We start from the raw sequence: 17,847 nt of genomic DNA, 5'->3' as shown, positions 1-17,847 counted from the left end.
CCTGTCATCCAGGACAGTACAAACATTCTTGCCCCTACTGGTTCCACAGTACTCCTCTCCTAAGTACACTTCCATATTTCTTGCTGAACTTAAAATGCCAATAGAAGCGATTTCTTCACCTCCATCGGGGCCACACGTCAGGTAAAAGAAGCAGAGGTTTTCATCTTGGTTGTTCAAGCTTCTCTTCTAAATCACCAGATCCTGGCTAGGAAAACAGGTGAAAACATCACACAGTATAGTTTCTGAACATGGCTCATAACCCACTTGTTAGGCCATGGGGTTTACTCTAACAAATGCTCAACACAGAATTCATAAGGAAATGGAGACATCACACATCAGGGCTTCCCCCTCTATTTTTTCCTCAATCATCAACCTTCTACTCAGTCCCCTGCAATTGATTCTCGGATAAATTACTGGATCCCTAATGTGTGCATAGCAGTAGGAACAGAACACAATAATAAAAGACAAAGTGTATCTTTTTTCGAAATTAAGTCGACGGCGGTCGTCGATAGCTGGGCTTTTTACACAGCCTGGGGTGGTGAAGAGGAGGTGGCTTGTTTCAGGGTAGATGGGTGGACTGACTTAGACAGCAGCCCTGACGACCTGTCACGCCTGACGGGGACGTTTATGAAATTCCGAGTCCTGGTCACCTTCCCTCGCTCATGCCCCGGGCCCTCGGGTACTTCCTGGCCAGACCCACCCCGCCTCCGCCTACCCCGGTCCTCGCCCCTACCTCGCAGCCCCGCTTCCCCGCAGAGGCCTGACACCAACTGCTCTCCTGGATTCCGGGCTCAGACCCTCACGGCTCCCCGAGGAGCGCGGCAGTCGCAGAGCGCAGCGACCGGGTCCCCGGCGGCCCGAGGCACCCTGGGGCAGGTGGCGCCAGCAGCTCCTCCCAGTCGAAGTCGCGGGCGCCGAGACCCGCCCGGGTGCGGAGGCTGTGAGTCAGGGCCCCGCCTGCAGATGGCATCCCAGGAAGAGGCAAGCGTGGGTTGGCGGTTGAGGCCCCCGTCCTCGGACCGCGTGTCCATTGCGCCGCCTCCTGCCAGGCCAGCCCCGGAACCTCTCTGCCAGTGCTAGAGTGTCGGCCAGTGTAGCGTAGAAACGGGCAGGCAGAGCGACTCCCGGGTCGTACCATTTCAAACGCCAGCCGCTTCTGGCTTTGGCGAGAGCAGACACCAGACACACGCATGCGCATAAACCAACTGGACTCGCGCGGAGTTCAAAAGGTGCCTAGGAAGCCCGAAAGAGCCGAGCATGCGCACTGCAACCCGCGCTCAGCCTCTGGAGACTATGCGCAGGCGTGGTGAACTGCGCGCGGGCACCAAGGTGGTTTTTCGACGCTGGCGGTGGACAAATAGCAGGCAGCCTGGACCACGGTTGCTGGGCGGATGGGGAGCATCTGTGGTCAGGTAGGTGTGGTGTCTTCGCTCTACGCGATGTGCAGGACGGACTCCTGACCTCGTTCTCTCCCGAGTGGACGCCAGGGCCTTTTCTGCCTCCACTCCGTCGGGTCTGCAGCATTTGTGGCGCAGACGAGCGATGGATTCGGGTTAATTTTACTCCGAACTCTCCCTGCCTCCCCCACACACATTCTCGCGTTAGAGGGCAGTTGAGGTAGATATTGAACGGCGTTAGTGGTGGGCGTTGGGCCACACGGGCCTTTGCCAGTTGCCTTCTCAGCTGATCCTACCTGATCCTATGGCGCTGCCAGGACTGTGCTGGACACCCTCGTGACAGAAATCCAAAGGCTGAGAAAGATCCCAGGTGTTTGGATGGAGCGGTCGCCTGAGGAAGTTTTCCAGACGCCCCATGGGATAGGAAGTAGATCTCGCCTCTTTTTTCCTTTTGTACTCCAGATGCATTCTAAGTTGTGTACACCAGACTTTCTGTTCTTTATGCCCTGCCCATTGTAGTCATAAGTTAGCTTTGATACATGTTATCATAATTGGACAGTCTAAAGGAAAATAGGCTTTTTAGAATTACCTATCTGAAACTTCATGAGCAAGATCAATACTGTAAGCTGGAATTTGACTTCCTTAAATTAGGTGGAAAACCTGTAGCATCTTGTCGTCTCCCCTTTCTTTCAATCTCGTATGTTCAATATATCACCCAGTCTTGTTTTACTTTTGGTTTTTAAATAAAAACTTTCCTGTCTTTCTCCATCTCTGCCTCTGTTTTGAAATACTAGCTTTCATTGGAACAATTCCAGGAGTTTCTTTACTGGTCGATAGCCATTATCTCCTCACCTGCCTTTCATTTTCTGCACTGCCCTCTACTCTTTTATCGATTGTCCTGGTGCTTGATGCTTTCTGACTGAATCGCCATCACCATTACTTTTTTTTGAGATGGAGTTTCACTCTGTCACCCAGGCTGGAGTGCAGTGGTGTGATCTCGGCTCCTGCAACCTAGGCCTCTTGGGTTCAAGCGATTCTCCTGCCTCAGCCTCCCGAGTAGCTGGGACTACAGGCGTGCACCACCAGGCCCAGATAATTTTTGTATTTTTAGGAGAGACAGGGTTTTGCCATGTTGACCAGGCTGGTCTCAAACTCCTGGCTTCAAGTGATCCACCCGCCTCCGCCCCCCAAAATGCTGGGATTACAAGCGTGAGCCACCGCACCTGGCCACCATTACTTCTTAACAGGCATACAAAGCCCTTTATCATTGACTTATGCCTGCTTCCTAGACTCACCTGCTTTTGTATATGCTTTTCCCTCTACCTAGAATGCCCCTTCTTTTGGATAGCAAGAAAAATCCTGTTCATCATTTAGTGCCAAGCACAGCCCTCCACACTGTTTGAGAATTTGTCAGTAATTTCTCTCTGCTACACTTAGAGTTTTAGATACTCTAATTCTCTTGTGGTATGGAGCTTTACCAAATAATTCTCACATTTGTTTTCCCAAACATCTGTACAGTTGTTGAAATTAGGAATTGTTTTGTGCCTAGTAGAGATTGAGTATAGGTTTGTTGTATGGAATTGATAGAGATAGCAATAGAGGTTGTTTGGGAACTCTATCACAGTGTAAGAGGAGTAGGAAGAGGTGAAACTGGCAAATTCAATCTTATTTTCAAAGCTGAAAAAACTTTGCAAAAGTTAGTGAGAAAATTATGACAGGGAAAGAGGTCTGAGCTAACCCACCCCTAATCTTTCCTTGATTATTCTTGGGCTTTTGGGACATTTAGGCTGTAGTTTAAATTATAATAGGCCTTCCCCCAAACTCAACTGCTTTTGCATCAGGCTGGCAGGAGGAGAGGAGCCTGGATCCTGCTAAGGTGCAGACATGAGCTATTATCAGTCATTATTCAGAAGGTTATAAGATATGCAACTTCCCCCATTATTCCTGCAGATAACACCACTATTGCAGATTGACCTTTTGAGATATCTTTTCAGGTTTTTTTGCATGTCTGACACCCACCATTCCTACGGCCCCACCCAGAAGTGATTCAATGCGCAAGAGGACAGCTTCACCTCTTATGATTTGATCTCTGCCCCAACTAATCAGCAGCAAGCCTAGTGACCTCCACCACTTCCCCCAAACTGCCTCTGAAAAATTCCTAACCTATAAGCTTTGGATGAGAATGATTTGAGTACTAAATCTGTCTCCCTCATGGTGTGGCTGGCCTCATGTCTATTAATCTCTTTCTTTACTACAATGCCATGGTCTTTGTGTTGCAGGCAGAAAGAACCCTTCAAATGGTTACAAAGCCAGGGTGTTGTGCTGGTGCCTAGGTGACCTCAATTTTAATGTAATAAATTACTCTTGTCATGAACGGCAAATGGTATTTTTTGCTTTATTTTTATTTTTTCACTTGAAATAAAGAATAAAGCATATCTTTGAAATCATTCCACCAATATCACAATGTATTTTTTTGCTTGACTGTTTTAAAGAGAAATTTATTACATATAACTTGTTGTAGAATTTAGAGTAGAATCATATATGTATCTACTGTTGCTAACAGAGTTCCTTTGCATAGTGGCAATCAAACACTTTAGTCCCAGGACCTTTTACCCTCAAAATATTGAATATTCCAGAAAGTTTTTGTTTTTGTGTGCTATTTCTTATTTTTTAACACTTCTGGTTTCATCTGTGACATGTAAACAGCTGTTTAGAAGTCAATCACAATTGTCCTCACAAGAAAAAAGCTGAACAAATGGAACATTAACAGCCTTTAAAATATCCATCAGATAATGGAGGTCACAAAGCAAATGGCCACCCCAAAATTGGATAGGCAAATGCAGAAAATCACAACTGAGATCAGCATGCTAGGAACAGAAATCCTCATGAGGCAGTAAATGGTAGGAACACTTAAAATGGTCATTGATGACTTGCTGGAGACTGAGTGTGAATTAGCTTGAGAGTTAGAAACTCCTGGGAGACCACTCATATGGTGCACTTACACTTTTGGGAGTTTTACCTTTCAGAGCTGCAGCAGATTCTTAGGACAAGGATTGGATTAAAACTCCCTCTTGCTTTGTGAGGAAGGAGGGGGCAAAGTAACCATTTTGAAAACTGCCCTCAGCATTTTCCCTAACAAAAACCTTCTCTCAAGGGAAACTACTTTACCAGAGCCTCATCTGTTCTAGGGAAAGGGCAATTAGAAGAGCCCCCTCTAGCTTTCCCTTTGTTAGTGGTGGTGGATCCGCAGGGGGCTGCAGCAACCTTAATTCTTGTCAGAAGAAAGAATTCGATCAAGGGTCATAAGGCAGAGTCAGAGACCAAGGCAAGTTTTAGGGCAGGAGGAAAAATTTATTTAAAAACTTTATAAATGGAACAAAAGCAAGTAAAAGTACACTTGGAAGAGGGCCAAGCAAGTGCCTTGAGAGATCAAGTGCGTGGTTGGACCTTTGACTTTGGGTCTTGTATGTTGACAGGCTTCTGGGGTTGCATTACTTCTTGCCTAATTCTTCCCTCAGGGTGGGCGGTCCGTATGCTCAGTGGCGTGCCAGCACTAGGGCAGGGCCATATGCGTAGTGTGTTTACTGGAGTTGTATGCATGCTTACTTGAAGCATTCTTCTCTTACCCATTAAATGTTCTTAGAAGGTCATATACCAGTTAAACTCTGCCATTTTGCCTCTTAGTGCACATGCTTGAACCCACTTGCCCAACTCCTGAGATCTTATCAGCAGCTGTTGATCGCCAGTTTCAGGGTTTTGTTAAATTAGGAGACTGCCTTTCCCTGGTGCCAGCTGTGATCCATTATTATCAGACTACATTTTATTTAAAAGGAGTTTCGGGGGAAACCCAAAGACAATGACAATGTGAAAACTCAAAGCAAGAATAGTAGATTGAAGCCTCTGACACCGATAACTACAGCAAACATTAAACACAGCCTAACTTCCAGCCAGATTGACATGAATCACGTAGCCTGATTACCTCAGTTTCTATACATTCCTCCAGATATATTATGTCTAGCTTTCAACAAAAATTTACAAAGCATGCTAAAAGGCAAGAAAGAACAAGAGACAAAGGAGATATCAGAACCATTCTTACATATGATGCAGATTTTGTAATTCTCAAGTAGGGAATTTAAGGTGGCTATGATTGATACATTAAGGGCTCTAATGGAAAAGCAGATAGCATGCAAGAGTAAAAGGGTAATGTAAGCAGAGATATGGAAATGCTAAGGAAGATTTAAAAGGAAATGATACAAGTCAAAAAACAGTGTGACAAATGAATGCCTTTGATGGGTTTATCAGGGGACTGGACAGGCCAAAGAATAAATGAGCTTGAAGAACTGTTAATAAAAACTTCTTCAACTGAAAAGCAAAGAAAATAGAGAATGAAAAAGTAGACTATCCAAGAACTGTTGGACAGTTACAAAACTTGTAATAACATGTATAATGGTAATACCAGAAGGAGAAGAAAGAGAAAAGAGTAGAAGAAATATGTGAGACAATAATGGTTGGGAATTATCCAAAATTAATGACACCAAACCCGCTCTTAGAGCAGGAAGCTCAGAGAATACCAAGCAAGATAAATACCAAAAGGTCTATACCAGGGGTGTTCCTGGGCCACACTGGAAGAAGAATTGTCTTGGGCCACACATAAAAGGCACTAATGCTAACAATGGTTGATGAACTTAAAAATTGCAAAAAAACCCTCATGCTGTTTTAAGAAAGTTTACAAATTTGTGTTGAGTTGCATTCAAAGCCGTCCAGGGCTATATACAGCCCGCGAGCCATAGGTTTTTCAAGCTTAGTCTGTACCTAGGCATAATATATTCAAGATGTGGAAAACCAAAGTCAAAGAGAAAGTCACTGAAAGGAGCCAGAGGAAAAAATACATGCTATAGAGGAAAAAGAATAAGAATTACAGTTCTGATTAGAAACCAAGCAAGAAGGGACTGGAGTGAAATATTTACAATGTTGAAAGAGAAACCCCACCAACCTAGAATGTATCCACAAGAATTATCTTTCAGAAATGAAGGATACTTAAAGATTTTCTTAAACAAAAGCTGAGGGAATTTGTCAGTGATAAACCTGTGTTGCAAGAAATATTAAAATAAGTTCTTCAGAGGGAAGGAAAATGATCCAAGGTCATGAACTTGGATCTACATAAAGGAAGAGCATCAGAGAAGGAATAAATGAAGGCAAAATAAATTCCTTAATGTATATGTACCTAACAACAGAGCATCAACTATGTGAAGCAAAAATTGATAGAACTGCAAAGAGAAATAGACAAATTCACTATTAATGTTGGAGACTTCAACAACCCTGAATCAGTAGTTGACAGTTTCAGCATGCAGAAAATCAGTAAGAATATAGTTGAACTGACTAGTACCATGTGTCCACTGGTTCTAATTGATATTAATAAGACACTTCAGCAATAGCAGAATACACATTTTTCTGAAACACTTCTGGAACATTTACCAAGATAGAGCATATTCTAGGCTATAAAACACCCCTTAACAAATTTAAAAGAATAGAAATTATACAAAGTATGTTCCCAGATCACAATGGTGTTTAATTAGAAATTCATAACAAAAATACTTGAAAAATCCTAAAATATTTGGAGATTAACAGACATGCTTCTAAAATAACACTTGGCTCAAAGAAGTTTCAAGAGAAATTTAAAAGTATTTCAAACTAAATGAAAGTGAAAATATAACTCATCAGAATTTGTAGAATTCAACAAGAGCAGTGCTTAGAGGGAAACGGAGAGTACTGAGTACATGTTGGAAAAGAATGATCTAAAATCAATTATGTGAGCTTTCACCTTAAGAAACGAGAGAAAGAAGAGCAATATATAGGCATACCTAAGAGATACTGTGAGAAATTGCTATCTATGGCAACTAAAGCCTTATGAAATGTATTTCTTCTACAATAAGACTTGAAAGTTGAAATTACTCCTTGACCCATGGGCTGCGGAATGGATGTTGTATTGGTAGACATGAAAACATTAATCTCCTTGTACATTGCCATCCAAACTCTTGGGCATTAGTTAGCACTAATGTATTTAAAGAAACTTTTTTTCTGAGCAGGAGGTCAAAGCAGGGAGCTTAAAATATTCAGTAAACCAATGTGTTGTCATCCTGGTTTAGTTGTTCCATGTATAAAGAAAAGATAGAGCAGATTTAGCATAATTCTTAAGAGTCCTTGGATTTTCAGAATGGTAAATGAGTGTTGGCTTAAACTTGAAGTCATCAGCTATGTAAGTCCCCAGTGACAAAGTCAGCCTGCCTTTTGAGTCAGAATCAGCTTTGAAGCCAGGCATTGACCTCTCTAGCTATGCAAGTCCCAGAGGGCATCTTTGTCCTATAGAAGTCTGTGTTAATCTATACTGAAAATGCTTTGTTAAATGTGGCCACCTTCAAGAATTATCCTAGCTAGAGCTTCTGGATAACTTGCTGTACCTTCCACATTAACACTTCCTGTTTCACCTTGCACTTTTATGTTATGGAGATGGTTTATTTTTTTAAACCTCATGAACTGACCTCTGTTAGCTTCAATCTGTTCTTATGCAGTTTCCTTACCTTTCTTTCACAGAATTGAATTCCTTACCTTCTCTTTCACAGAATTGAGGAGAGTTAGAGCATTGCTCTGGATTAGGTTTTGGCTTAAGGGAATGTTGTGGCTGGTTTGATCTTCTATCCAGACCACTAAAACTTTATTCATATCAGCAATAAAGCTATTTTGCATTCTTATCTGTGTGTTCACTGGAGTAGCACTTTTAATTTCCTTTGAGAACTTTTCCTTTGCATTCCAACTTGGTAACTGTTTCATGCAAGAGGCCTAGTTTTCAGCCTATCTGGGTTTTCAACTTGCCTTACTTACTAAGCTTAATCATTTCTAGCTTTTGATTTAAAGTATGACGTACGTGACTCTTCCTTTCATTTGAACACTTAGAGACTATTGTAGGGTTATTAATTGTTATCATTTTGATATTTTTGTGTCTCAGGGAATAGGGAGGCCTGAGAAGAGGGAGAGAGATGAGGGAATGGCAGTCAGTGGGATACTCAGAACACAATATGTTGATTAAGTCTGCCATGTTGTAGGGTCATGATTTATGGTGAACCAAAACAATGGCAATAGTAACATCAAAGATTGCTGATCACAGATCACTATAACATATATAATAATAAAGCAAAAGTTTGAAATATTGTAAGAATTACCAAAATGTTACAGCAGAGACACAAGTAAGAACATGCTGTTTGAAAAATGGTGCTGATAGACCTTCTTAATACAGAATTGCCAGAAATCTTCAGTTCGCAAAACATGCAGTATCTATGAGGCACAGTACAGTGAAGCACAGTAAAACGAGGTATGCCTGTATACGTAAAGCAAGCAGAAGAGAAGACATCATAAAAATCAGCAAAAATCAATGAAATTGACAGAAAAAAATCAATGAAATAAAAAACTGGTTCTTTGAAAAGATAGATAAAGTTGATAAGCCTCTGGGAAGGCTAAAAAAGAAAGAAGATACAAATTATTCATGTTAGAAATGAAAGCGGGACCATTAGTATTGATTCCACAGGCATTAAAAGGATAAAAAGGGAGGTCGGGCGTGGTGGCTCATGCCTGTAATACCAGCACTTTGGGAGGCTGAGCTGGGCAGATCCCCTGAGGTCAGGAGTTAAGAGACCAGCATGGCCAATATGGTGAAACCCCATCTCTACTAAAAATAAAAAACTAGTCAGGTGTGGTGGCACACACCTGTAGTCCCAGCTACTCAGGAGGCTGAGGCAGGAGAATCGCTTGAACCCGGGAGGCAGAGGTTGCAGTGAGCCGAGATTGCACTACTGCACTTCAGCCTGGGTGACGAGTGAGACTCCATCTCAAAAAAAAAAAAAAAAAAAAGGGTAAAAAAGGAATAATACAAGCAGCTGTCTCTGAATTTGATGACAGATGAAATGGATAAATTTCTTAAAAGACACAATGTACCCAAACTTAGAAAGGAGAAATATATAATCTAAATAGGCCTATATCTAGTAAAAAAAATAAAATTAATAATTACCCTTCCAAAAAATAAAGCACCAGGACCACATGAGTTCACTTGTGAATTTTCCCAAACATTTGTGGCAGAAATAATACAAATTTTCTGCAGTTTTATCCAGAAAATAGAAGCACAGAAAACACTTCCTAATTCATTATATGAGGCCAGCATTACCCTAACACCAAAGCAAAATAAAATCATTAGGAGAATGGAAACATACAGACCAATACCTCTCATGAACACAGATGCAAAAATCCTCAATAAAATATCAAATAGAATCCAACAAGTAGAAAAAGTATTATATATCAACACCAAGTGGTAGTTACTCCAGGTGTGTAAGGTATTCTTGTATGTTTCTCGTTCAATATTGAAAACCAATTAGTGCAACCTATCACATAAAGAATAAAAGAAAAGAAATCATATCAATAGATGCAGAAAAGAGGATTTGACAAAATGCAGCACCCATTCATCATAAAATAAATACTCAGGAAACTAGGAATAGATGGGAACTTCTTCAAGTTAATGAAGAACGTGTACAAACAACCTACAACTAACATCATACTTAACAAGTATGTATTAGAATGGCTAAAATAAAAAAACAAAACCTGACAATACCAAATGATGCTGGTGGGTATGCATAGCACCAAGAATTCTCATTCACTGCTGGTTGGAATTTTAAATGGTACATATGACTCAGCAGTTGGACTCCTAGTTATTTATCCTGCTGAGCTGAAAATCTGTGGGTACACAAAAACCTGCACATGAACTTGTATAGTAGCTTTATTCATAACTGGCAAAAGCTGGAAGCAACTAAGATGTCCTTCAGTAGGTAAATAAAGAACTGGTATTTTCATATAATAGAATATTATTCCATGATGAAAATAAATGAGCTGTCAAGTAACAAAATGACATGGAGAAACCTTAAGTGACCATTGCCAGTTGTAACAAGTTAGCCTTAAAAGGCTACATACTATATGGTTCCAACTATGTGACATTCTGGATAAGGCAAAACTACAGGAACAATTAAAAGAATGGTTGGCAGGGTCTGGCAGGGGGAAGAGAGAAGGGTAATGTTGAATAAGTGAAGCATAGGATTTTGGGGGCAAAATTAATCTGTATGTGATACTATAATGGTGGATACATGCATTTGTCAAAACCTGTAGGACTGTACAACACACACAGTGAGAAAACTGAATATAAATTACCGAACTTAGTTAATATATTAATATTGTCTCATTAATTGTAACATGCACCACAGTAATACAAGATGTTTTTTCTTGTCGAAGTTACTTTTATTAGTAAAAGTGCAGTACCTAAATATGTATACAAAAGTTACTCAAAAAATCCTTCATTTTTCCTTTGCTGGTGAAAAGTAGTACACACAACAGACCTCAGTGATATTATGCAACAGTGACCCGTGCTGGTGTAGAATTCTCACAGCTTTTTAGGAGAACTTTTAAAAAAGCAAGTGAAATATGCAATACCTAATTGTTTTAACTCCAATGAACTGTGGAAGTATGAAGAAGCTAAGGTTCTTCATTATTCATCAATACCAAAAGTAAAGTTGAAAATTTGAATTCCTATTTGACTTTCTTGTATTAAATGATCAGAATAAAATTACTGTAATGCTAAACATTTTCAACAACTTCATGTTTTTCACTCTTGCTTTCTACAGTGAACATGTGTTGTTTCAGTTGGCTCGGAATCCCTTTCCCTTGGGGATGAGCTTCACCGCTTATCCACTGTGATTGTGGCAGGAGTTATCAGTGACAATGCATGTGACCCTGACCTGAACGAGATCATGGGCCCTTGTCCCTTTTTCCACAGGGACTGGTACAATTGAAGGGCAGGTGATCCAGGGAAGACCAAACTCTTTTTGTAGGATTTGTGGACCCTGGAAAAGGACATTATCTCTCTCCTTTCTAGATCATAGATTTTAAGGATGTGGGCTTGTAGTTGACACTGGCCCAGTATGTGGAGGGGGCCAGCCTGAAAATGAAACCAGGAAATGGAAAAACAGTCAGGAGATGTTGGTAAAGAGCCCTGGCAACAACATCCGAGGCTATGCCTATGGATGGTAATGAAGTTTTGAGGTTGTTACTTCAGTGAGTCAGTGCAAATGAAGTATTCGCTAAGGAAGTAAACACAGAACTAAACAGGACAGACTGAATAAAAGAAAATAACAGTGTATGTGAGCAGAGGAGAGGGCCATATGGGAATTCTGCCCTATCTACTCAATTTAAAAATAAACAGAAAACTGTTCTAAAAAGACTTTTGAAAGCTCTGTAGCTGATTCGAATGCACATACAGTTTGCTAACCACTAGTCTTGTGGTTTATAGCCTGCCTCTGCAACCAGATTTGCTGAGTTCAATTCCTGGCCCTTTTCCCTGCTAACTGTATGGCCTTGGACAAGTTCTCAACCTCCATATGTCCATGTTTTCCCATTTGTTATTGCCTCCATTAATAAAATGGGGATGATAATAGTGTTACCTACCTCATGGGGTCTCTTAAGAGAATGAAATATCTAAGAGCTAGTGCCAGGCATGAAATCATCAATCAGTGCACTGTCAGCTATTACTTTGTGATTGTGGATGTTACTGTTACCTGTAGGTAGGAGCAGCTGAATTCTTTCCATAGAGATTCTTTAACATGGCCAAAAAGCTACATGTCCTGGTGATAAGACCAAATGCCTTGGCTTAATGGAAGTGGGAAAGATGGTTCTTTGTCTCTGGTCTTTCCACTATTCAGTAATGGTTCTTATTGAAATTGAGCTCAGGTTCAATGCTTCATGGGCTTCCTTTAGGCTGTCCCCTCCTAGGCTGGCCCTGCAGCTTGATTTGCCTGATAGAGACCACACTTGGTACTAAGAAGAGTTGGCCACACAATGAGTGGGAATATACCTTCCACAGGTGATTCTTACACAGTCATTTAGCTAAATACCATCAGCAGTTGGTTTCTCCCATTTGGACACCTGGAGAGAAAAGTAGTTATGATGTCTCTATGTATAGTCCTTAAAGAGCAAAGAAAATATAAGGCAGAAGGAACATTGTTATACTAGAAGAATTCTTATTTGCATTTGTGTTAAAAAAAAAAAAAAACGCAGTTTGTAATGAAACCTGACTTATTCTTTATAATCTCCATATATAATGCAACAACCATTTTGCTTATTATTGGCTGAAAAGTCCCTAAAAACAAAGGCCTTTTATTCATTTATTTTTAGTTAAAAATAACTCATTTGAAGAACAGTACATGTTTATTATAGAAAAATAAGAAATACACTGAAAAGAAAAATAATAAAATTTCACAATCCCAACCACTTATAGACAATCACTGTTAATAACTTCATGTATTTACTTTTCTTTTTTCTCTTCTTTCTCCTTCAGATTTCTAAAATGTTTATACTTACTGAGTCTTATTCTAGGAAATGTGAATATTGAAATGAACATGAGAGACGGTCCCTGCTGTCATGGTATTTATATTCTAAACACGGGAGACACACGGTAAATAAACCAAAGTTAAATTATCATTGCTCTTTAGAATCTAATTAAATAAGGTGATGAGATAGAGGGTGTCTTGTAGGTGGGGGTTCAATAATATGGCCAAGGAACGCCATTTTGAGAAGGGGAAATTTTAGCAAAGACATTAAGAGGAATGCACTCAAGTGTGACATGGCCTTGGGGAGGGGTTGGTGCATGTTAGGCAAAGAAACAGACAAGGGCTAAGGCCTTGAGGCAGGAAGCAACTGGGCATGTCTACACAATAAGGGGAGGAGGGCCAGTGTGGCTTGAATGTCAGTGAAAGGAAGCAAGATGGGAGGAGGTGACAGGAAAGAGAGGCAGGTAAATGGTCAGATTATGAAGGTCTGTGTAGGTCAGATAAGGAGTTTGGATTTTACTCTAAGATCAATGGGTACTGTTAGAGCAGAAAAATGGTACAGCTGACTAGTTTTCAAGGAATGTCCAGTGGCTCAGAATGTGAGCTCAGCAATGAAGTCAATATATAAAAATTCACTGCTCCTGTGTATCAGCAATGAACAATTAGAATTTGAAACTTGAAAATAATACTGTTTACAATAGCACTAAAAGTTAAAGAAGCATTTAGGTATAAATCTAATAAACTTTGTGTAGGATCTGTATTCTGAGTATTATAAAACATTGATGGAAATTAATCAAAGAATATCTAAATAAGTGGTGATAGTTCATGTTTGTGGATAGGAAAATCCACTGTTAAGATGTCAGTTCTCCCCAATTTGGTCTACAGATTCAATGTAGAAAGTTGTTGTAGATAGCTACAAGTTGATTCTAAAATGTATACGAAGAGGCAAAGGAATTAGAATAGCCAAAACAAACTGAAAAATAATGAAGTTTAAGGACTCACACTATTAATATTAAGACTTATTTTGAAGCTACAGTGACCAATGCAGTTTGACACAGATTGGTGGAACAGAATGGAGAGCCCAGAAATAGATCCACAAAAACAAGATGATTTTTGAAAAATTTTCAAAGGCAAAGTTTTTATAAACCAATTGGATATCCATGTGCCAAAAAATGAACCTCAATATATACCTCATTTACAAAAACTAAAGCAGTATGAATTGTAGACCGAAATGTAAAATATAAAACTATAAAACATATAGAAGAAAATAGAAAATCTGTATGACAGTGGGTTTGGCAATGACATTTTAGATATGACAACAAAAATATAATCTGTGAATAAAAGGATATATTGGAGTTTAATTAAAAACTTGCCTTATTGAAGACACACTTAAAAGAACAAAAAGAAAAGCCATAGACTAGGAGAAAGTATTTGCAAATCACGTATTTCATAAAGGACTTATATCCAGATCATATTAAAGAAGAAACTCTAAAAACTGAATAATAAAGTAAATACCTAATTTCAAGAAATAAGCAAAAGAGCTAAAAAGATACTTTATCAAGGAAGGTATCTACCAATAAGCATATGGATGGCAAATAAGCATATGAAAAGATGCTCAAAATTATTAGTAATTAAATAAATCAAATAATAACAGCCAGATACCACTTCAGATGTGTTAGAATGACAAGCAAGCAAACAAAAAATCCTCTGACATTATCAAATGCTGAAGAGTAAACATAGCTGCTAGAATTCAATTTCATTGCTAGTGAGAATGAAAAATGGTACACCCACTCTGTAAAACAGTTTGGCAGTTTTTTATAAAGTCAGACATACACTGAATACACAACCCAGCAGTTCTACCCTTAAGTATTTACCAAATGAACTGAAAACTTACATTCACACAAAAACTGGTATGGGAATGTATTATAGCAGCTTTTTTATAATTGTCAAAACCTGGGAATAAATCCACATGTCCTTCAATGTATGAATGGATAAACTGTGGTCCATTCAAACAACAGAATATTACTTCACCATAAAAAGAAAATATTGATATACAAATATTAAATGCATTTTCCTAAGTGCACAACACCAGGTCCAAAAGGCTAAGTATAATATGATTTAGTTTATATGACAATCTGCAAACCCAAAACAAAAGGATGGAAAATTGATCCGTGGTTGCCGAGTGGTGGCATATAGGGGAGAAGTTGACTGTAGGGGCCACAGAAGGGAACTTTTTAAGGTGATGGAACTGTTCTTTATGGTACAATTGTGGACAAATACCTGATTCCGTGCATTTGTCAAAACCCATACTACTATACATCACAAAGAGTGAACTTTACTGTCCGCAAGTTAAAAAAAATAAGTCAGACCAAAATGTTGGTGGAAGGGGCTGTGCCCAGACAAAATACAAACTGCCGAGAGTGTTGGCAGCTGATGGCTCTCCGTGCCACTGCTCTCCAGGAATTCAAGACAGTTGTCTTGAACAACTTCACAGACCCTCCTTGAACAACTCCTCATCCAGTGACTAGTCGATATAGGCATATAAAGGTCTGAGCACCCTGCCTCAATGGGGCATCTTGGAAGGGCCAGCCTAGCCTTAAAGTCTTGGAGAATTGGTGAGAACCTTTTATTGCAGCTGCTTCATAGTTCATTGACTCTTCAGTCCTGCTTCCCTCACCCCTCACAGGGGTGGATTTTGTATACACTCCCCAGAGAGCCTCCTGTACACAAGCCTCTGTGTCAGTCTGTTTTCCAGGTTCCTGGCCTATGACAGTTGGTACAAGAGTATGTAAGGGAATGGCTCTGCCATTGCACCCTGGCAACCTTGCACCTTTCCACCCTTCTGGCCATGCAAGACGAGGCCTGAACCCTAGTTAATCTGAAGCTTGGTGGAATGCCTTTGATCCTCCAGGATCAAGAAGGATTTGAGAGGCTTGTAAGGAGCTGCTACAAGGCCATCTCTCACTCACCATCTTCTCTCCTCTGGGAGGCTTTCATGAGTCAGTTCCTAATGGCTGCCTCTGTTCTGATAAGGTATAAAGCTTTCTGCCATGCTTCCATCAGAATACAGCTTCAGAATATTAAACCACTTAGCTTCAGTCTATAATTGGCTCCTTAGCAACAAATTATCCCACAACTCACATCACAGTCAACCAACCTGTTTTGTTTGGTGTCCTCCTATTTGGAGTGTGGAACAGGGATTGGGATGTCTTTGGCTAATCTCTCTTTCGGTGTCTGAGTACTAAACCGCCTGAATCAAGAAGTGGATTACTGTATCTTTACCAGTAGAATCAGTCAGGGCCTGCCTTGTCTTATGTGTGCTATCCACTTTCATACGAAAGATGCAGAGAGACCAAGGATGGCCAATTCTGTGGGAGCCTAGTCCTGAGTCCTGGAAAAGGAACTGCTGATGGAAACCTGAAGTCTGCAGGAAGAAAAAAGCATCTTTCCTAAGGAAATTTAATATATTGCCAGATCCCTAGAGGAACCATGTTCAGATTTTGCTCACAGAAGTCTGTTGCATAACTTCCAGGGAGGCTGGGGTGCCCTGAAGCCTTAGTACGCTCCCTCTGTAGTCTCTGGGGAGCACCAGCCCAAGGGGTACTTCTCGCTGGTACCGGGGACACCATGTTTAGAAGGATTCAAGGGCTCTGTGTACCCCACAGACAGTAAGGGCTACCCAGGTAACCACTGTCTGTGATCTTCCCCCAGTTCCTAGAACTTTCCTGCTTCAGGACCCAAAGGTGCACATTCAAGAATGCAGGAGGAGTAATCTGCTGTGGGCACAGGTGTGCATGGGGAGGGATGTGCAGGGGCACAGTGGAGCCATCCTGAGCATTCAGAGCCAGCCTTGCCAGTGCCTGAGTAGTTGTCAGCTGGTCAGCAGGCACTGACATGCACTTCCAGCCCATTTGGGGGACATAAAAGTGAACTGATAATGTTTTCTTTTGTTCCTTTTTAAAGCTTCAGTTGGACAGTTTAAGGCCTAGATATGTGAGTTTGAAGGGTCTGTACTTCCTCAAGAGCTTATAACATTATTTTTGTTATTAAGGCCTCAAAACTTGACTGGAGGCAAGTCTGAATGATGAGTGCTTTGGAGAACATGACAAAACTAGAGAAATACCAGGAGACGGATACTTAAGTACCATAAATACACAAGGACAGCAAAACTGCCTTTGTGGAGCAGAGGTAAAGGTTCCCAGCGTTGTACTGATAATTTGAGTTTTATAAACTTATTTAAATGTAGCAAGAGAAATGACCAGTTGTGAAGTGTAAATGGATTAGATAGCAGTTCAATATTTATTGCTTTGAAGACTGACTTATATAATAGCAAGAAAGAATCATGAAAATTCAATAGCAGTAAAGCTCGTTGACTTCATGTTTTGGACCAAAATGGTTCCCTTTTATAAGTGGCAGCATAGTAGCCTCATGGTAGGCAAAGTTCTCTGATGACCCCCAAGGTTCCAGCTCCCCCATGCAGATATCCTGTATATTCCCATCCCCTAAAGGGTAGGCTGGACCAGGGAATATGATGGAATGTCACTCTTGTGTCTAGGTTACTAATCAGCTGACTTTGAGCTAATCAAAATAGAGATTATCTGGGTAGATCTGACTTTATTAGGTGAGCCCTTTTACAGAAGGTGGGTGGAGTATCAGAGATGGAGCATCAGAGAGAGGCCTTCCTCCCAGCCTGGAAGGAGAAGTAAACTGCCTTGGAGTGAGAGGGCCTGTGAGTGAGTGGCCTGTAGGAGCTAAGAGTGGCTTTGGGCCATCAGCCAGCAAGAAATAAGAACCTCATTCCTACAGTCACAAGCAACCAAATTCTGTTTGTGTCCATCCAGTGAAATGTAAATGCAGGACTGGGCCTGGCTCTGGGGGCTGGCAGCTTGGGGACATCATGAGACCACTGGTGTTTAGAGGTGGGAAGTGGAGGGAGGGATATAGTGGCTGAGGGAAGCAGCAGTAACCCAGGGTGATTTTTCTCAGTCCAGGTGAAATGAAGATTGATCCGTAATCACTGTCTACATTTCTTTGCA

The 17,847-nt window shown here is 40.7% G+C and overlaps 1 protein-coding gene across 1 annotated transcript in view; it reads left to right on the top strand.

Annotated features, from left to right (window-relative positions):
- The first annotated feature begins 1,225 nt into the window (after positions 1-1,225).
- The window catches only part of CUZD1 (CUB and zona pellucida like domains 1), a 42,413-nt gene continuing 25,791 nt past the window's right edge, over positions 1,226-17,847 (top strand). Inside the window, exon 1 of the mRNA XM_073019433.1 lies at positions 1,226-1,412. The gene's annotated coding sequence lies outside the window, so the exon portion shown is untranslated. The remainder of the gene's footprint in view (positions 1,413-17,847) is intronic.

This window comes from Chlorocebus sabaeus, chromosome 9 (assembly GCF_047675955.1).
Source record: "Chlorocebus sabaeus isolate Y175 chromosome 9, mChlSab1.0.hap1, whole genome shotgun sequence".
NCBI classification, from domain to species: domain Eukaryota; kingdom Metazoa; phylum Chordata; class Mammalia; order Primates; family Cercopithecidae; genus Chlorocebus; species Chlorocebus sabaeus.
This window is presented reverse-complemented; position numbering and strand designations above follow the sequence as displayed.